The sequence below is a fragment of the Lepus europaeus genome, chromosome 2 (genome assembly GCF_033115175.1).
Source record: "Lepus europaeus isolate LE1 chromosome 2, mLepTim1.pri, whole genome shotgun sequence".
NCBI classification, from domain to species: Eukaryota; Metazoa; Chordata; class Mammalia; order Lagomorpha; family Leporidae; genus Lepus; species Lepus europaeus.
In genome coordinates this window covers 42,033,214-42,055,454 of record NC_084828.1, presented here as the reverse complement: position 1 = coordinate 42,055,454, position 22,241 = coordinate 42,033,214, and positions in this window count along the sequence as shown.

Sequence of the window (22,241 nt, the reverse complement as noted above, 5' to 3'; positions counted from 1 at the left end):
TGAGGTGGGAATTTGATCAAGAAATTAAGATGCTAGTTATGACACCACATCTCATGTCAAAATTCCTGGGTCCCTGTTCCAACTCTGCTCCTGATTACAAATTGCTACGGATGAACATATTGGGAGACAGTGGGTGATGGTGCAAATAGTTGTATGCCTGCTACCAGAGTGAGACTTGCATTGATTTTCCATCTCCCAGTGTTATCCTTGGTTCGGTCCCAGACCGAATTTGGAGGCTGAACCAACGGATGGGAAACTTTCTCTCTCTCTCTCTCTCTCTTCCCCCCCACCCTCTTTCTGTGTGTGTGTGTGTCTCCCTCTCTTTCTTTCTCTCTCCTTCTCAAATAAGTAAATGAAATAAAGAAGGATATGTTTAAAGAATATATAAATACTGTGATTTCAAGATAGTACAAATCTGTGAATATGAAGTTTACTAAAGACAAGCGAATATAAGTGTAGAAAATCACATATCTAAAAGTTTTGAAAGTTCTGAAAAAGTAAAAGGTAAGAAAGGATTTTTGTCGTATTGTTTTTAGAGTAATAAATTAGAAATACTCAGAGATAGGTTAAAAGGCAAAATTACTATGAGACCTCATTATTAAGAGTATTTTATGCCAGAATAGAAAATTTAACATATTTTTGTGATAAGCAATGTGTAACATTAGAGTATATTACATTAGAGTGCCATGTGATTGGATTGAATTATAAAAAGGTAAGTGCTGACGCTGTAAGTCAATGGTCCCAATAAAATCATGCTAATTAGCAAACCAATAAGATAGCTAAAGTGAGATGAGAGTGTGTAGTATAGCCAGTAATGTTAGAGATGGATCAGGAAAATAGAAAGGCTATAAGGAGAGGAGGCAGACATTAAGAATTTAGTGACCAAATAGTTGTGTTCATGAAAAAAAAAGCTAAAGAAAATTTCACATTCCAAATATGAGAATATAATTTTACATAAAACCAAATAAGTAAACCTGAAATATAATTTTTTTACAATATCATTGACATAGGTATGTGTCAATATATAGTCCTATTAACCTACCAAGCACAATAATATTCTTATTAATCTACAAAGGAAGGTGTTTCCTGTTTATTTGTGTCACTCAGGTTTAAAAGCTGGATAAAATGAATTGTCATTTGAACTATTTTTATCTAGTAGATTATGGCATTTGTTAGTGACTGCAGGCTGGAGAGAAACATATTAACATATTAAATCCTAAAGAAAGGAACTTTGAATTTTGTCTAATGCAGGTTGAATCACTTTTGTCAAACAAATTTTCATGAATGTGATACACTATGGTCTTAAAATTGCATATTTATTATACATGAAAAAGCGACAGAGGGAAATATTACATATTCAAATGATAACATTAGATTGGTTTTTGCCATATGGTTATACATTTTTTATTATTTAAAGTTTTTTGATGGATAATTCAGAAACATAATGTCAGAGTTTACAGCACAAAACATATCTTAAACTCAAAGAGACACATAAATACTGATAATTTCTGGCATGTGGCCTTTTTTTACAAATTGATTGTTGTATGCATATATTGCTCTAATATTTGATGAAAAACTTATGATTATAATTTGAATATTTTGTTAAGTGATTTGCTTGATTAAATGTAAGGTTTGCATTGTACTATCAGGCTTAGATTTTTCACTAGATGAAAAATTAAAATTCTACACTGCAAAATCTAATTTACATAATGTTCATCAGATTACATGAATCTTGAAGAAACACATCTTTTCCCAGATCCAATAGACAAGTTTTCTTAAAAAAAAAAAGATATGATAATAAAAGGGGGTAGTTAAAGGGGTAGTTGAGTTAGTAATTTTGAAAATAAAATACATTTTTACACCTGTGAATATAAACCTGATGGCTAGTTCTAGATATGTGTTAAAGAAGTTCAGTATAATAAACATGAAAATAAGTATTGGGAATCAAAAAGTTGCAATGTTGAATAAGAAAATAAAACAGACATTGGATGGAAAGATTGAGTTATTTATTTCCAAAAAAAGAAATGAATGAGGAGAAATAGGCTGGAGTTTAGATAAACAGAAAATATTAACTGGGTAGTAATGAATAAATAATTACAATTTGCACTTTGCTATCTTTGTATAAAAACAAATACTACACTATATAATCTGTTATATACTTTCAATAATTCTCATGCAACCAATCTACATAGCAAAACTTCTTGGATTATCAATAGGTAAAGTAAATTTGTTCCCATTTTGAGCAATATTAAAAACGAACTTTTATAAGTCCCTAAAGAAAGGAAATCCCTGAAGAGACTGTTTAAATATTGAGGTAAATTATGTGATTTCAAATTTTCAGAACACGACCAAAGGAGATGACAGAGGCAGCCATTTTAAGAACTACTCTAGTCCTGAACTATTTTATGGCAAACTTGGAGCCATCTGTAAGAAACTTTTGTTTAACTTCAATGGACTATTGTATTTCAAAGGTGACTTGAGAAAGTTGTGGTGGATTAGTATTTAAATATACATTCATGTATTCATTAGTATTTAATATACATATATATAGTATTTAATATACATTTAAATATACATTCATGATTATTATTTAATATTAATAAATTATTTAATATTAATAAAATTATTAGTGGAGATTTTAGGGTATGGATGGTGATTATAATCTAAATAATATTAATTTATGACTTGAGGGTAGTCTTTTAGCCTCGTGGATAATATATCAGTTGAAATTCCCATAATTCACATTGTAGTACTTGAGTTCATGTCCTGGCTCTGACTGTAGAATCCAACTTCATACTAATGCAGACCTTTGTGGATAACAGTAATGGCTCAAGTAATTTGGTTTCTGTCACCTAACGGAGACCAGGATTGAACAACTGGCTTCCATCTTTGGTCCAAACCAATCCTAGAAATTGCAGGACCTTGGGGAGTGAACCAATGGAATGAAGATCCTTTTCTCTCCCTCCCTCTCTCTCCTTCTCTCTCTCTCTCTCTCTCTCTCTCTCACACACACACACACACACACACACTACACACACATACACACACATACACACACAATCTTTTTTCTCTTTCTCTCAAATAAGGTGAAAAAAAAAAATGCTTTCAATAAAAACATTGCCCAAAGCATTACTGATTCCTTAGCAATGAAGTACAAACCAATATAGTTTGCTTTCTTAAAATTAACAATGATATAAATAGTGAAAATTAGAAACTAGTAATTTTTAATAAAAACTATAATTTTGAACACAAAAATTATTCTAAATGTGAGTTTTGTGAGGCTTGTGCTGTAGCATAGTGGGTAAATCCACAGTCTGTAGTGCTGGGCATCCCATATGGGCACTGATTTGAGTCCTAGCTGCTCTACTTCCAATCCAGCTCTCTGCTATGGCCTGGGAAAGCTGCAGAAGATGGCCCAATCCTTGGGTCCCTGCACCCACATGAGAGACCCGGAAGAAGCTCCTGACTCCTGGCTTCAGATCTGTCCAGCTTGGGCTGTCACAGCCATTTGGTGAGTAAACCAGCAGATGAAAGACCTCGCTCTCTCTTTCTCTGTCACTGCATCTGCCTCTCTGTGACTCTGCCTTTCAGATAAATAAATCAATCTTTTTAAAAATGTGTTTTGTTTATTGCAATATATTTTATTTAGACAATGTCCCAATCTCATCCTGTTATATTTGCTATTCATAATAATAATGGAAATATTTGAGAAGCTAAAAATGAGACCAAGAGATTTGATATATTGCGTAATATCACACATCTAGTAAATGATGGATTCAAAACTCTTCCTTAACAATATAGCTTACATTCTACTTAGGTAACAGTAATTTATCATTAAGCTCATGAATAACTAAAGCATTTTTTTATTTAAAATTTATAAATTACTTAACAAAATCTGCCTCTGACGATTTTTTTCAGGTATCATAACAATAATTTTAGTCTAAACTGGAAGATAATTTATGGAAGTTTTCATATGGATACTTTACAGGAAGTAGAAGGAAGTAAAGACTGTTAACTTTGATAGTTTGCATTTTTAAGTACTATTTATTGTTTCACTCTCCAAATGCCTTCAGCAACAATGCTGTGTCAGGTGTAAACCTGAGTCCTGGAAATCATTCCAAGTCTCCCACACGTGCCTGGGACGAGTTCTTGAGCCCTTGTGTGCTGCTTCCTAGGGTGTACATTAGTCGGGACTGGAATTAGAAGTGGAGCTGGGATGCAAACCCAGGAACTCTGACAAGGGATGCAGGCATCCCACGGAGGATCTGAACCACTAGAACAAACATCCACTTTTGTTTATGTTTTATGATAATTTTATTGGTTAATGATTTAGACAAAAGATATACTGTAGAAATCTCCCTTCCTTTTGGTATTGATTTTTACTCATTGATAAGAATTTAAGAAAATACTTACAGATGATTGTAAGTTGTTAGGTCTTTGGAATTGTTTACTTTTTTATGGTACCTTTTAGAATAGAATCTATCAATGTTTTGTCATCTCTCTTAAAAAGAAGCATCTTTAGACTTAAAGCACTGTCTATAGATAATTTATTTACTTTTTGGGATGATACATGATTTATGATTCAATATTGTAGTATAAATAACGTTTTTCCTAATAAATGAATTTAAATACAATTGTTCAAAGACTTTCTTTATGTACATCACAAGAATCCTATAGTCAATTACTTATATCAATGTGAAAGGTGTCACTGATATTGTCATATTTATTGCCTTTGTTTGTTTAAGATTATCAAGTGCTTGTACACTGAAAGGAGCACAGAAAACTTCTGGGAATATAAATTATTTATGTATCTATTACCAGTTAAGAGTTTATAATCTAGTAAGGGTTGGCAGAAACACGGAACTCCATGTAACTGAGATTTGAATCAAGTATTTGGAAACATCCAAGGATAGTAAAGCTAAATTCCTTGAGAGGTCAGTCAAAGCACAGGGAAAGCTCTTCAAGCCTGGACTGCATAAAAGAGAGAATGTTGTTTTATATTCCAGGCTGTGAACAGTACAGTCACAGGTAAGCGATTGTTAAGACCAATGAGATTTCAGTGACCATTTGAAACTAATATAACTAAATTATTAAGTGGAAAAATTAAGTTTGAAATACACGTTCAGCACTATAATTGCCAGTTAGCAAAGTAACTGAGAACAAACGAAGAAGAATAAAGAGAAAAACTGGTGGAAATGATTGAAGTATCTGTAGGAGCATACCATAAACTGCATACTGTCAAATATAAGCATTCTTTTCTACTATATGATTCAAATGAATGTATATATATTAAACATTTTGATAGAAAGATATATTCATTATTTGTATGAATTAAATATGTATATTTAATAGTGTGAATTTTATTAACCTTAAGATTTCAAAAGGGATTTTTATAAATGGAAGTCAAACAATGGTAGTTAAATAGTCGCCCCCTTTTTGATTTTATTTAAATATATGTCTGGAGGTTTTGTACTAATATAAGTATTCTTTATTATTGCAAGTATAATATATCTTATAAATATCTAAAATATTCATGTTGTCAATAATTTTGATAATATATATTATTTGTACTTTTGTTCTCCTATGTGATTTAAAGATTATGGGTAAGCCATAATGACATTTGATCCTTAACAATTATTTGTCATGAAAATATTGGGAACCACATGAGATGGTACACTAGAATATGAAAGGTCACGGATCATTAAAAGTCTGTATAATTTTTAATATTTTATGTATGATTAGAATGATTGGATTTTATTTGGAGATTCTGGTTACACAGAAATAATGTAACTTGAAACTGCTTTTATTCAAACAAGATAAAAAAGGAAATTAATTGGAATATTATAATGACTTTTAGCTAATGTACAAATTTTAGGAAAAGTAATGATCTACATTAAATTCCTGTCTCAATTATAAATATCACAAATGACAAAGAAGATGATTTTTGTGTACTTATTGTATTACATGTTATTCAACTGTGTATCACAAAATATGATTTTTTTTACTGGTACTTATTCTTAGGTTTTTTATTTTTTTTAAGATTTATTTATTCATTTGAAAGTCAGAGTTACACAAAGAGAGGAGAGGCAGAGAGAAAGAGAGAGAGAGAGAGATCCTCCATTTGATGGTTCACTCTCCAGTTGGCTGCAATGGCCAGAGCTGTGCCGATCTGAAGCCAGAAGCCAGGAGCTTCCTCCGGGTCTCCCATGTGGGTGCAGGGGCTCAAGGACTTGGGCCATCCTCTACTAATTTTCCACGCCACAGCAGAGAGCTAGATCAGAAGTGAAGCAGCCAGGTCAAGAACTGGCGCCCATATGGGATGCTGGCGCTTCAGGCCAGGGCATTAACCTTCTGCACCACAGTGCCGGCCCCAGCAAACCATGACTTTTAAATATTATAAGCTATAGATTAATCACATACTTCAAAGTATATGCTAATGTCATACAACAAATATAAAATATAAAACTTACATAATACACGTGTACATATCTATATCTATATCTATATATATATATATATATATCTTACACTTTATTATAGAATAATGATTTCAAGAAACTAGAAGCAAAAAGGTAAAACTATTTGAACTGTTCAAATGTTGTTTTCACCCGGTTGCCCCTCTTCCAGGCCAGCTCTCTGCTGTGGCCAGGGATTGCAGTGGAGGATGGCCCAAGTGCTTGGGCCCTGCACCCCATGGGAGACCAGGATAAGCACCTGGCTCCTGCCATCGGATCAGCGCGGTGCGCTGGCCGCAGCGCGCCTACCGCGGCGGCCATTGGAGGGTGAACCAATGGCAAAAAGGAAGACCTTTCTCTCTGTCTCTCTCTCACTGTCCACTCTGCCTGTCAAAAAAAAAAAAATGTTGTTTTCTGTTTACCAGTGATAGAAAAACTTTTAAATAGCAAAATATCCCACAAATATTATTCCTCTCATTATATGTACAAAGAATCCAGGGGCCAGCACTGTGGCTTAGGAAGTTAAGTCACTGCCTGTAGTGCCAGCATCCCATATGAGCGCAGGTTGAAGTCACAGCTGCTCCTCTTCCAAACCATCTCCCTGCTTAATGTGCCTGGGAAAGCAGCAGGACATGGCCATAGTATTTGGGCCCCTGCTCCCACATGGGAGATCTGGAAGAAGCTCTTGGCTCCTGGCTTCTGCTTGGCTCAGCCCTGGACATTGTGGCCATTTGTGGAGTGAACCCGCAGATGGAAGACCTCTCTCTCTCTCCCTCTCTGTCTCTCCCCCCATCTTTCTCTGTAACTCTGCCTTTCAAAAAAATAAAATTTAAAAAAAATCTGATCTTTGTAATTTATACTTTATTGTATATTTTATAATTTATTTTTTATTTTATTTTCTAATTTGCTTATAACATTTAATTTTAAAACATCTAATCCTTTAGCACATAGTGCTGATTTTCTGCCAAATACTGCTCTGAGAGCTTTGCAAACTGTGATCACCATCCTCAAACAAAAATTATGAGGCAGTCCCATTATTATCTACACATAGAATGCAGAACGCCGGACAAATAGTTAACACTCACTAGTAAGCTGCAGAATCAGGATTTGGAACCAGGCAGCTTGCACAAAGATCAGGGGGTTTCTTTAAGCTGAGGTTGATATATTTTTAATATTCACATGATCCTGTGTATTGGTATTTAATAATAGATCTATAATGTACACTGTCACCTAAAGATAAAGTAAGCATTTGCAATTAGATTTATTTCCTGTCCTCCTTTCTCTCCTTACTCTTCACCTAGTCAAGGCACCCCACCACCATCACCACTGCCACCACCACCACCACACACATAATTTGCATTGCAGAGATGAGGGCAAAGTGGGAGCAGAAACTTAAGGGTTAAATGGAATAGACTTGCTGTAGCTTTTTTGAAAATGTGTAATTAAAAATATTTATTTTCAAGGCTAATTGACAGAGATAATGAAACACAGAGAGGGAGAGGGAGAGAAAGAGAGAGAAAAAGAGAGATATATCTTCCCTCAGCAGGTTCACTCACCAAATAGCTGCAACAGCCAAGGCTGGGCCAACATGAAATCAGGAACCAGGAACTCCATTCTACATGCTTGGTCCATTTTCTACTGTCTTGCTAGGTTCATTAGCAGAAAGCTGGATGGGAAGTGGAACAGCCAGGACTGTGACCAGTGTTCCAAAATGGGATGCCAGTGTCCCCCAAAGCTAGCTGCTTACCTGCTGTGCCATAACATGGACCCTCTCTTACTTTTTCTTATTCTACCTTGCTGGGATCTCAAAACTAACTACCTGTCCCACTAATGTATCTATAGCAACATCTGCTCTTTTAGGCAAGTCTAGGTCCTAAGAGGATTTCCCTGTATCTTGTTCTCTAGGCAAAAGCTGGGCTGTTTCAGTTCTAGGAAGAACAAGGGAAAGGATACTGGAGGTGGCACCATCTGTAATGCACACCTGAACCTAAAATCTTAGTTATTGTGATTCACATTCTCACTGCACTCACTGCAGCCTCTGCCATCAGCCTGGATGGACCTTCTCTACTTGTTTATCTCGCTGTGAGGGCTACAGTCCATCTAGCTGAATTGCTTTACATAACAAATTTAGTCTATATATCTAATTGAATTATCTTAATTGAAAGAGCATTTTGCTGATGGCATTTTTTTTATTTTTTTTATTTATTTATTTTTTTTATTTTTGACAGGCAGAGTGGACAGTGAGAGAGAGAGACAGAGAGAAAGGTCTTCCTTTTGCCGTTGGTTCACCCTCCAATGGCCGCCGCGGTAGGCGCGCTGCGGCCGGCGCACCGCGCTGATCCGATGGCAGGAGCCAGGTGCTTCTCCTGGTCTCCCACGGGGTGCAGGGCCCAAGCACTTGGGCCATCCTCCACTGCACTCCCTGGCCACAGCAGAGAGCTGGCCTGGAAGAGGGGCAACCGGGACAGGATCGGTGCCCCGACCGGGACTAGAACCCGGTGTGCCGGCGCCGCAAGGCGGAGGATTAGCCTGTTGAGCCACGGCGCCGGCCTGCTGATGGCATTTTAATTCTGATGTAAGCAAGCTTGTTTTCAGTTATCCTCTTTTATTTCTTCTTAATAATAATTGAGTTCTCAGAATGGTATTATCACGTGTGTTGGCATCACTTCTCAATATCGTTGTGGATATTTTATTTTGGCTATTGCCCAGAATCAGTATTCCCATGGCTCCTTTTTTTCTATCAGAGAAGTTCACCCTTCAGCCTGTAACACAGCTCTCTCTCTTTAACTCCACCCCACTGGAAGTCACAGGGTGATTCATAGGTCTTACTCCTCCATGCCTACACATTTATGTTCCAACTCAGGTAGCTTTTCCTAAAAGAAAGCTAATGTAGATATTAGTGTTTCAGCTTTGTTGAGTGAAAAATACAAGAGCTTAGAACTTCTAACTTCAGACAGTACAACCAGGATAATCATTGACCTTGCTATATTTTGATTCCTTAATGAATATGTGTCTGTCTTATTGCCTACTGATGCAAATCACAATTTCCTTTTAAATTTTCCACTGCTGCAGCCCAGCTGGAGAAAATTGGACCATGGTAGATATTTTGGGTAAGAACACTATTCAGTATGCTTGCCATAAGTCAATGGAAGGGGAAGCCTGGAAAATATTTCTTCTTAATTTGACTTATATCTCATTTTTCACAATGCTATTTATGAAATAATGAAAGAAACCTATCATTACCAAATTATGAATAGGTAGATTGAAAAAATAGTATGAATCCCGAGGTTATGAAAATCAAAACATCAGGAGAATCAATTATTTAGAAAAGGCTGGGGAATGCATACGCCATATAGAATCATGATTATGCTTCAAACAGGGGAAAAGTGACAGCAGGCAGAGACTGAAAAAATGTTGAATGTTATAAATGAAACAGCACTAATAAAAAAATCCTGAGACACCTTTTCCTGAGATTCTTTGAATATGCAGCGCTTCATTTCCTTGACTCTGAGATAAGCTACAGGATGATTTCAGGTTCACCCTGTTGTCACCTACTGCATTGCTTTTGAACTAGCTCAGCTCACAAAAATGCATTTGCCTGTACTAACCTGCAGTATCCTGAGTTAGTGTCTGGCTCTTTGCCTTCTGCAGAAATGCTAGACTAGAATTCTCTGAGAGATGTTCCTCAGCAAGATTAGCATGCAAATCCGTTCACTCATACACACACATGCACATAATTGAGATGAATATATGTAATAGATACACATGTATTTTCTTTTGTACTAATCATTCTGAGATGCTCTGTCTAGTGAGCAATTAAAATCAAATGCTCGATTATTTTTTCATCACAGGTGTGTAAAATCCTGATTTTCCAGTCTTCTCAAATGTACTACTATTCTACTTTTGATTTGTCAACACTTTATTGTTTTTGATGATTTGTTCTTTGAAAATAGTCTAGCTATATACTGAAAAAAAATCCCTACAAGAACATTTTGCCCATTAAATTGATGCTTTCAAATATCTTTAAAATTTTTCTTCTTTGGTCAAGTTGAATTTATACATAATGTACCAATATTTAGAATTCAAGATGATCCCCTGGAAAGAGCCCACGAAGCATACTAATTTGAGAAGCAACTTTGGATGGACAGCTGCTGCATTTTTCTTGGACCTTTGAGCCAAGCACTGAATCCTGCCTGTGGCTGTATTAGAGCATGAACAGAGCACAGAGTGAAGGAAGGCAATGCTGCATATTTCAGACTTCAGTTTTTTTCTTCTAAAAAGAGTTTTCTCTGCTCCAACTACGGCTGGACGTGTCCTAACCCAGCTGTAACTTTCACATGAAGAAATCATTTTATTTACATGTTAAATTGTTGTGAAGTGTGTATAAGTGCATTTTAGCTGCGCCTCAAATGATTTGCTATTTTACAAGCTTGGGAAAATCACCTGCTTAAAATTAGAGAAGTGTAGGAGGAATGGGATCTTAATTTTAAAACAGATTGAGTTACACTGATGTCATAATTTGAAAGAATAAGATTAATCAGTAGGAAAAAGACTATTTTCTTTCTGGTAACTTTGAAGGCCAATGCTTATCATCTATTTTCTTTGTTAATTTACAGTAAGGTCTCTATATATAGGTGTATATTCTCCCACTTGTGCTAAATATGTTTTATTTTTATGACACATTGAAATGTTTGCTTCTGTCAGCATTTATTTGATTTTTGCCTTTCCTAAGAACATTTTGTAAAATTGTAAACTGAAAAGATACTTTGTGTTTCTATGTAGGTGCAAACTGTTGAAATCTTTACTTAATATATGCTAAACTGATCTTCTGTATATAAAGAGAATTGAAAATGAATCTTGATTTGAATGGAAGAGGAGAGGGAGCGGGAGAGGGGAGGGTTGCAGGTGGGAGGGAAGTTATGGGGGGGAAGCCATTGTAGTCCATAAGCTGTACTTTGGAAATTTATATTCATTAAATAAAAGTTAAAAATAGAATAATTAATATTTACATAAACTGTTCTAAAGTTATATTAATTTCATCAGATAACATTTTATGAAATTGTCTAGTTAACTCATTTCCTACTAATAGCATGAACATATCTCAATTAAAATTATACCTAATGTATATTAATGAACTTATTTTCTATGCCTATGATTTGACTTACTCATTTAGCTTATTATAAAATGTTTTTATAACTTTTACTTCTTCTAGATACAGTTGCTTATATTTTTCCAGTTCTCTTATGATAGAATCTTCTTGAACAGCTTTCATTTTGGAGAGTTCATATTCTAGTTCTTTAATTCTGAGTTCCTTTTGATTCATTATTGAAGCATTATTAGTGTCTTTTAACTGCTGTATTTTTTCTTGTGATGATGCTTGCTCCTAGAGCAAATTTAAAAAATAATTACCACTTGAATAGTTATTGTGTATTTGTTTCTTTTAGTTTTGGATCAGTGATTCAGAGAGCAATTTTTAAAAATGTGAAATAAGATGTTTAACATATGTACTTTATTACCCATGAATGAACTATGAATTGCAATAAAAAGTAAATCATTCTTATGTTACTACTTGTGTAATACAATAATCAAAAAGTAGACTCAATTTTAATTTTTAAATTCAAAATAATGTCATATAAAATTAAAGAATGTAACATAATTTCTATATCATATTTTTCATGGATTTAATGAGAAATCACATCACACAGTATGCAAACTTAATGAGCTGATCTATGTATTTTCCTGAATGAAAGTAACTCAGTCAATAAAGCTGTCTGGTCGACCTTTGATATTTTCCACTAAACAACAATGGTAGCAACAAAACTTGCTGAAAATTCAGTGATATTGAGAAAGAACTGATTTCCATTATTTATAGTCATTATCAGATTTTAAGGGAAGGTGACATTTCTTCCATGATGTGCTCTCACCTGAATATGAACTGACTGTGGTTTCTGCTGGACAGAATATGAAACATATTGGGTGACCTTCCTTAGGTTAGAAGATGAGATGTGATACAGCTTCCACCTGAGTTTTTCTACTGAAGCTCACCCTTATAGTCCAGCCCTGATGTTGTGAGGAAACCCCAGCCAAAGTCAAATCATCACATAGGTGTTCCGATTGCCTAGTGAATGACCCTATCAAACCCAAGCTTCAATTCTACACACATTAGTAAATAAACCTTTTGATGATTCTGTTCACCAGCTTCATCTCAGCTGATGCTAAGTGTATAATAAATGAGTGGCCCTTTGACTCTTGAAAAAAAAAAAAAAAAACTGAAAAGATAGCCCTAAAGTTAGAACTTGTAGAATAATTTCAAAACTTCATGTGGTTTCACATATTTCATATTGGAAAACTTCAAGTTAAGCAATAATTTTGATCTCCAAATGAGTTAATAGAACAATAAAATATGAATTTAAAAGAAAAATGAGGGGCCAGTATTTTTGCTCAACATGTTAAGCCACTGACAGCAATTCATCCCACATGAGTACAGGTTTGAGTCCCGTGTGCCCCACTTTCTATCCAGCTCCCTGCCAAAAGGTATGAGAAAACATCAAAAGATGGTGCAAGAACTTGGGCTCCTGGCACCCACATGGGAGTCCCTGATGGAGTTTATGGTTCCTGGCTTTGGCCTGGCCCAGACTAGGCCACTGTGTCTGTTTGAGGAATGAAGAGTGAACCAGCAGATGCAGGACCTCGATCTCTTGATGTCTCTCTCTTTCTCTTTCTCTCTTTCTCTGTGTGTTTGTGTGTGTGTGTATGTTCCTCTCTCTAAAATGACTTATTTATTTAAAAAAGAAAAAATGAAATGAAAAATCTTGTCTGCTATACTTGCATTCATTACCAAGTAAATACCATCATAACTTACACCTCATAATTATCTTAAAGTGTATGTCCAAATATACATGGATTACAGGGACCTCGGTCCTTGTGGCATTATCTCTTGTCTCCAAGTTACACATAAGCAGAAAATAAATTGGAATTGCAACTGCGAGTTGAACTCAGTAACTAGTCACTGATACAGAATGTGCCAACCCAAGTGGATTCTTAACCACTGTGCCAAACTCCCACTCCATAATAACTTTTAAAAACCAGACTGGGTATGAGAGAGGGACAAAGAGGGAGGAAAAAAGGGAATATCATTATATTCTTTTAATTGTATCCATGAACTATATTGATTCTGTTAAATAAATTAATATTTCATAGCAGAGAGAAAATTAGTGCTATGTGAAGACTGGAAATGGAAAAATACATAATTTTTTCAACTGTTAGTTTTTTTCAAATTTTATTTACAACATACAAATTTCATGTATATAGATTTAGGAACATACTGATACTTCCCAACCTACCCTGCTGCCTCTGCTCCCACCCTTTCTCCTCCTACCTCTTCTAGACCCCCTAATTTTTACAATGGTCAACTTTCAGATTACTTTATAATCATGAGATTAAACTTACACTAAGTAAATAGTTCAAGAAATAGTAAGAAAAAATACTATACCTCAACAGTAGAGACAAGGGCAATAAGGATTTTCAAAGTTCAAAATGTCAATTTCACATTACAGTTTTTGGCACTATATTATGATACTATATAGGCATATGTTTATATATATGTATATATACATACATAACATATACATATACTATATATACATGTATACATAATATGTACATATATTTATATATACATATGGATAGTATTTTATTGGATTCTATGTCTCCCTTTATCCATTAAAACTTTTTTAAATAGCCAAGCACCCTGGCTTTGGGTGAATATACATTTATTATGGTCACATCTTCCTGCAGAATTGATGCCTTAGTAATTACACAGTATCCTTTTTGTCTCATTTAACAATTTTTGTGTTAAAGTAGCTTATTTTGTCTGATATTAAGATAGTATACTTTTTTTTTCTTTCTGTTAGAGTGTGATTACAGCAATAAAGGTGATCAAACACTCTTCCCAGCTGACAGTCGAGAAAATCTACCATGACCAAATTGGGTTTCTATCCTTTCACTTTCAGTTTGCAAGTAACTTTGTTGGTGATATGTGTTTCTTATATGTGTCAATAGATGGGCCTTGTTTTTTAATCCATTTAGCCAGTCTATATCTTTTAAATAGAGAATTTATGACATTCACATTCAAGGTTGCTATTGATAAGTAACGACTTGGTCCTGCTATTTTTTCTGTAAATATTTCTATTGTTTGCTTTGGATTTCCTTTGCAATTTTACTGGAAGATTTTCTGTCTTCACATTTTTTCATAATGGTGACTAATTTCCTGTGTTTCTGTGGGTAGCACGTCCTTAAGAATCAATTGCATGGTTGAATGAGTGGTGACAAATTCTTTCAATTTGTGTTTGTAATGGAAGCTCTTTATTTCACCTTCATTCATAAATGAGAGCTTTTCAGGGTACAGTATTCTGGGTCAACAGTTTTTTTGTTTGTTTGTTTTTGTTTTGTTTTGTTTTGTTTTTTTCTCTTAAGACTTGGACTGTGTCTCACCATTCTCTCCTAGCCTGTAGGGTTTTTGTTGGGATGTCAGCTGTGAATCTAATTGGGGATCCTCTGATAATAATCAGGCACTTCTCTGGTCACATTTTAGAATGTTTTCTTTATGTTTTATAATGGTGAAAATCTTTTCTGGTCATTTCTTTTTTTTTTTTTTTTGACTGGCAGAGTGGACAGTGAGAGAGAGACAGAGAGAAAGGTCTTCCTTTTTGCCGTTGGTTCACCCCTCAATGGCCACTGTGGCCGGCGCGCTGCGGCCGGCACACCGCGCTGCGGCCGGCACACCGCGCTGTTCCGATGGCAGGAGCCAGGTGCTTCTCCTGGTCTCCCATGGGGTGCAGGACCCAAGCACTTGGGCCATCCTCCACTGCACTCCCTGGCCACAGCAGAGAGCTGGCCTGGAAGAGGGGCAACCGGGACAGGATCGGTGCCCCGACCGGGACTAGAACCCAATGTGCCAGCGCCACAAGGCGGAGGATTAGCCTAGTGAGCCGCGGCGCTGGCCCTTTTCTGGTCATTTCTATGAGGAGTTCTGCATACCTCCTGTACTTGGACGTTCCTTTCTTTCTCCAAATTAAGGAAGTTTTCTGTAATTATTTCACTGAATAGACCTTCTGAGCCATTTTATTTTTCCACACTTTTAGGAATTACTAAGATCCATATATTGGATCATTTGATAGTATTCCATTAATCTCCAATGCTGTTTTTAATTTCTCTAATTTTTTTTCTTCTTCTTTCATCTGAGAGATTTATAAATATTTATCTTGTAGCTGAGGTATTCTTTCTTCTACCTCACAAAATCTGTTGTTAAGGCTTTCCAATGTAATTTTTACTTTACATACTGAATTCTTCATTTATAATATTTTAGTCTGATTCTCTTCAAAGTCTCAATCTCATGGTAAAATTTTTCTTCTATGTCACATATGATTTTTTTTTTACCTTGTGAATCTGCTTCTCATTGCTTCTGAGTAATTCTATGATTAATCATTTGAATTCTCTTTCAGGCATTTTATCAACTTCTCCATCCTCACATTGTAATAGTAGTTATGTTGTCTTCCTTATTCTTGTTTCTTGCATTTATGCATTATTTTTAGGCATTTGTGAAAATACTTGATTTTCTCCTCTGATGGCTTTTTTTTTTAACTATGCCTCTGTGGCTTAAAGGAGTGTCTGCTCTTCCAGTGAATATCCAGAAATGTGTGCTGGGTATGGCCAGAGAGCTCTGGTCAGTGCTCCATTGTGGGGATAGTATTCAGGGTGAACCCCGATTTGATCATAGAAGGTCTTCTCTACTTTCAGCTGGGAAGAGGGTTTGATCACCTTTGTTGGTGTAAGCACTCCATCACCTCCTCTGTTCCAAGGTGACTAATGCTATAGGGTAGCCCATAATGGGTGCAACACATATCCATACTGCCATGTGAACTGCATAAAGGATTTGTTCAGTCATTGTGTGAACACAGTTCCCTCTACAGTGACCCACCCTAGTGAATCAGGAATCTCTGAACCTTTGGCACTGCACACAGTAATTATCCAGAAACCCAGCTTCACACTTTGCCATATCATGCAGTCACAGAGTTCCTACTATCTCAGCACAGAAGGCTCCCACAGTCACAGGGTGCAGAGTATCAGTGTGCCCTGATAGCCTATCCCATCCACGGAGCGGTAGAGACATTTCCAGAGCCAGTTCTGTTAGTGCTCTGCCTTGGAGATTTTAACCCAGGAGACTGGGATATATTGACCTAACAGTCATTTGTGGAACCCACACCCTGTCAATCTTCCCAGCCAGACTCAAAGTCAGTGGCAAATGTGGATTTTTCCGTCTGGTAAAATCCCTGGATCACAAGTGTGCAGAGATCAACAGAAGTTGCTACTTGTTCAAAATGGTGGTGTCTTTCCACCAGTTGCTGGGTGTGTACCTGAGTTGCCTCAGCCGCTAGTGTTGTCAAGATGGTGCCTTATCCCTGCAAGTTGCATGGCATGTGCACAAGAACCAACAGAGCTGCTACTGATGTCAAAATGGAGAGGTCCAGCAGATTGCTGGGCGCAGTTGTGGGGCATGGGGAGAGAGAAACATTCCTTTTATTGCTGGGTTAGGCTGGCACCCTGTCCACTTAGGGCTTTCTACTGGAATCAAGGATAGTGTGCTCAGGCATGCTCTCCCTCCAGCTTTATTGCCAGTGGCATGTGCTGCTGCAGTCTGGTCTTACCTTGCTCTCTGTAGCTGGTGCTTCCTCCACCTCTCAGCTTCTGTAGCCATGTGCTGTGTCCATGCTGGTTGCAGCAAGTCCACATTTTCCATGCTGATCCACAGTGTCCCTCTTCTTTCTTTAGAATTTCCACTGCATATTTCTCTCCAACTCTCCCCTGAGAATGCACTTCCTCCACTTTTTTGTTACTATTTTACCTTAGCCCAAATAAGTACATCTTTTCTGTAGTCTACCATCTTGTAATCCCCAACGTCATCTTTAAAGGTCCACTGTAGTAGTGGGACACTGTGCACTGTAGTAGGGAACAGGTTAAGCCTCTGCTTGCATGGTGTATCTCCAGCATCCCTTATCAGTTTGCCAGTTTGAGGCCTAGCTACTTGGCTTCCATTGCAGCTACTTACAAATGCTTCTTGGAAGGTACCAGAAGATGGAGCACGTACTTGGGACCTTGCTACCTACATGAGAGAACTGGATGGGATTCCTGGCTACTGGCTTCAATCTAGCCCATATCTGGCTTTTGCCTTCATTTGGGAATTGAACGGGCAGATAAAGTATATCTGCCTTTCTCTCACCCATTCTCTATTACTCTGCTTTCCAAATTATCAAATAAATAAATAAATAAGAAAAATTAAATCTATAGAAAAAGACAGTCTACTGTCTTACAATAATTTTCCAAATGTATAAAACCATCTTTCCTCTTCCCACCCCTGCTTCTCCAATGTAAGTTCTGTTTTAACATTTGTCTTTTTGATTGAAACTTCTTCCATAGACCAGGACTTTCCTACACCATACACTTCTTCATGTTTTTCCTTTTTCTGAAAATATTCCAGTTTAATATGACTGAAACCTGGTACATCCACAAATGGAAGCTATTTTCCAAATATCGTCAGTCTTTCATAGGTTTATTCCTTCTTTTGGCTGGGATACTCTGCACTAATATAGTCTAATTATCACATCAGCAAATAACCATTTCATAAGGTGCTAGAGGTCAATTAACATCCCATATTTTATACAAACTCCTGTCAAACCAAATGTCCTCCATCCCATTTAATTACATATTTAATTTATATGCAAAGACTTTGCCTTAATTCATACTAAATCATTAAAGTTGCCAAAATACTACTTTATTATTTAAAACATTTGGAAAATGAGCCATCAATTCAGCTTGTGTCACCTGCCACTTCTATTATATTAGATGAATTTTATCTCTGAATATGGGATAAATTTTGCATTCCCTCTACATTATCATTTCAGTTAAAGACACCACAATTCACCAGTGTCTAATTCCACACAATATTGTATAATCACAGTCTGGTTATGTAATCTACAACTATGATACACACAGTTAACACCATTTGATGGAGAAGCTGAATAAATTGAAATATATAAAATGTCCTAGAGGAGATTTAATATTATAAACATTTCATTGCTTCCACACTAATGTGAGTAATGTGCATTCTATTTGAATCTGAACTTTTTTTTTTCATTTAAACAAAATGGTTTAAAGTTCAAATGAAAGACAAATATTTAGGAAGAAATTATACAACAATAATAAAAGTCTTCCATATCTCAGGGCACACTGAAATGCCAAAGATAATTTTTTTATGTGGGTAAGAGTTAATTTTGATGTAGAATAGTTGAATTTGTGGGACAAATGTGTTATTGTATTTAGTAGATATACTGGCAAAACTGACTAGGATAAAAACACATAATATTCTACACTTTTTTAAATTTTGCCTATAAGTATCTTAAATAATATTAACTCCTATTCATTGAGTATCACTTCAAATTGTGCATTTGGTGTAAACAATCAAATATCATACACAATATTCACAAGAAGTAATTCCCCGTTCTGATGTTTGCATTTCCTTTCTGATCTGTCAAATCTCTTAACGTTTTCCTCTTTAAGAGAAGTTCCATTTATCATTTGTTAAGGGTATGCTTGCTAGCAACAAATTATTTTACTTTACTTTCCTTTTGTTTTTCTTTATGTTATTTTTGTTCTTTTTTATTTTTATTTTTTATGTTTTCTTATGTAGAAAGATAGAGCAACCGTCCACTGGTTCACTCTCCAAAAAGACACAACTTCCAGGGCTGAACCAGGCCAAAGCCAGGGGCCAGGAACTTCATCCAGGTTTTTCTCTTGGGTGGCAGGGGCCCCAAGCTCTTAAGCCATCTTCCTGTGAATTTCCCAGGTCATTAACAGTGAGCTGGATAGCAAGTGGAGCAGCAGGGACATAAACTGGTGCCCATATGGTATGCAAGCATTGCAGGTCGCTGCTTTATCAGCTATGCCACAAGTCTGGTCCCTATTTTTATTCTTAAAGAAAACTTCTTGGAAATAGAATTTAGTTTGCTTATTCTGCTGAACTACGGACTTTTTATTTATTTTTTATTTATTTATTTATTTATTTTTTTTTACTCTGTGAAGTCTTAAGCCTTTTTTCTGCAATGTGAATTTAAAACACGTTATCTTAAAAACTAAAAGAAAAAAAAAGGACAGAAAGAAAAGTAGAAGAAAGGTTGGTTGGAGGGAATAAGGGAATATCAAGTTCTTAGACTTGAATCTGCAAATCATATTGAACCTGTTAACAATTAATTAAAATTTAAATTTAAAAATGAGGGCGGAGCCAAGATGGCGGAAGAGTGAGGACACACACAACAGTTTGGGAAAAGAAATTTTAACAAGGGTGGAGTTACTGTACCCTTAAGAAGAGACTCAGAGGAAAAAACCGCAGAGGAAGCTCTTCCGGATCTAGTGGATGTGACACGGAGGACCTATGAGGAGAGTAAAGTGGCCCACTGCCCCGCCGCGCCGCGCCGCACCAAGCCCTGCCGAGCCTCACGGAGCCGCCCTGAGCCGCACCTAGCAGCGCCCAGCTGCGCCACGCCGAACCGACCCGACCCACACTGAGCCGCGCCACAGACATGGGGGCCACTAGAGTTGGGAAAACAGCAAACCCAGCTACAAAAGCCCACCCACAGAATTAGAGTCCCAGCGCTGGAAGCACAGGTAAACCGAGACATTGGCCGTGAAGGTTAGACAGTGGTCCGAGCTCATGCGGCGGGGAGGGGAAACTACACCAGGCTGACTGGAAGAAAAAAAAAAGGGGGGGGAACCAGCTGGGACACTAGCCTCTCTGCACTCTCCTTACAAACCCCAGAAAGACAAAGAGCAGGGACCACTTTACATAAGAAAAACAAACTCTTTAGCCTAGGCAACACTGAAAAACCAAACAGAGCTCTTTGGCCACACCTCCAAGATGCCAAATAAACGTAGAAACCAAGGTAACAAGAGCAAGGAAGACACTCTCGTGCTCCCAAATGAAAAAGGCACCCCAATCCAAGATTATGAAGATGATGAAATAGAAGAAATGCAAGAAGCAGATCTCAAAAAATTGGTAAGATCATTAAGAAGCTCTCAAAAACAAATTCTTGAACTACAGAAATCATTAATGGACAAGATAGAAAACCTCTCTCATGAAAATGAAATATTAAGGAGGAATCAAAAAGAAATGAAAAAACTAGTAGAACAAGAAACAGTGATAGTGACTAGAAACCATAATGAAATGAAGAATTCAATAGATCAAATGACAAACACATTAGAAAGCCTTAAAAACAGAATGGGTGAAGAAGAAGAGAGAATATCGGAATTAGAAGACAGAGTTGGCGGAATAGGAAGGGAGCACATTGATAGTTCGTCAAGACACACGTTAATATAAGTGGAGATACTGCAGGGTCAAGGAAGAGTAGGGGAAGAAACAGCAGAGGAAACTCTTCCGGAACTAGTGATTCACAGTGGACCTGCGTGGAGAGCGTGGGAGCCCAAGTTCGGGACACCAGCGGCAGACTCAACACACCAGCGCTGTGAAAATAAGGCAGGATGGGGTTAAAACGGAGTTGCTTGAGCTAACTGCATATTGTTCTGCTTTTGTATAAAATAGCTGGGCTTGCAAAATGCTTTTATAAGATAACTAAACTTTAGCTGAAGCATGTGATGATTGTGTTAATGCTTTCATGAGATAATTGAGCATGTGATAATTATTTTAGGAGCTATGTTAAGTTTTTGGTCACGATGACCCCATATTTGTGCTTACTCAAGTACCTTGTGATCTGTACCCTGGAAAAACCCTTTACCTTGTGATTTATTTGTCATGCTGTGGTTTATCTTGTGATCTTTTGTAATGCTGTGGAGATATGCTAATGTTGTGGTTTTAAGCCTTAAATACTTTGTGCGATTGATGATCGGGGCCTCTCTTCTCGCACTGCACCAGAGGGTGCTGTTGTGCTTAGAGTTGGCCCATCTGCGCAGATGTAATAAACTTCCTCATGCCCTTTGCAGCGATTGGAATGGAATTCGTGTTTCTGGGGTCGGTAGAAGTGTGAGACACCTTTCGGGGGTCTTACAGCGCTGGAACACGAGGTGAGCCAAACCTCCATAGCCCGATACACCAGCGGGCAAGTGGAAAGAGGAGACTAGAGGGAACGAGGCTTGAAACTCCGTGGGGAAAAGTTCACCAGGCTAACTAGAAGAGAGAGAGGAAAAAAAAAAAAGTGACCGATACGGACACGAGTTTCTCTCTCTCCACTCACCTCTCAAAGGCGAGCAAGACAAAGAGCAGGCGCCATTTTGGAGATACGTCATAAGCAGGGCGACCTCAGGTCTGCACCGGCCCTGAGCCTAGCAGAAAAATCTGACTCTGGGGGGAGGGGTGAAATAACAGGAGATTAGCATCTAACTTGGCAACCCAGTGGGAGGCTGCAGGAGAATTGGAGCCCACACCGAGGGCAGCACAGATTCCCTGTGTGGTCCTTGGGAAAGAGCTTCCAATCTCTGGCTCCTGTGGGTATATCATTTGCCTGCTAACTACCTCCAAGTACGTTCAGCTGTGTGGAATTACTTCCCTTTTGAATCAAAAAAAAAAAAAAAGATTTACCACGCCTAACCTGGGAGTGTCATCTTTGACACACCCTCAGCCCTGAGGAACCAAACACAGCTCTCAGTCCACACTCATCTCAAGCCTCTAAGGCTCCACTGAAAGCAGACAGTCCACTTAATATAAAGCCATAGTGTAACAAG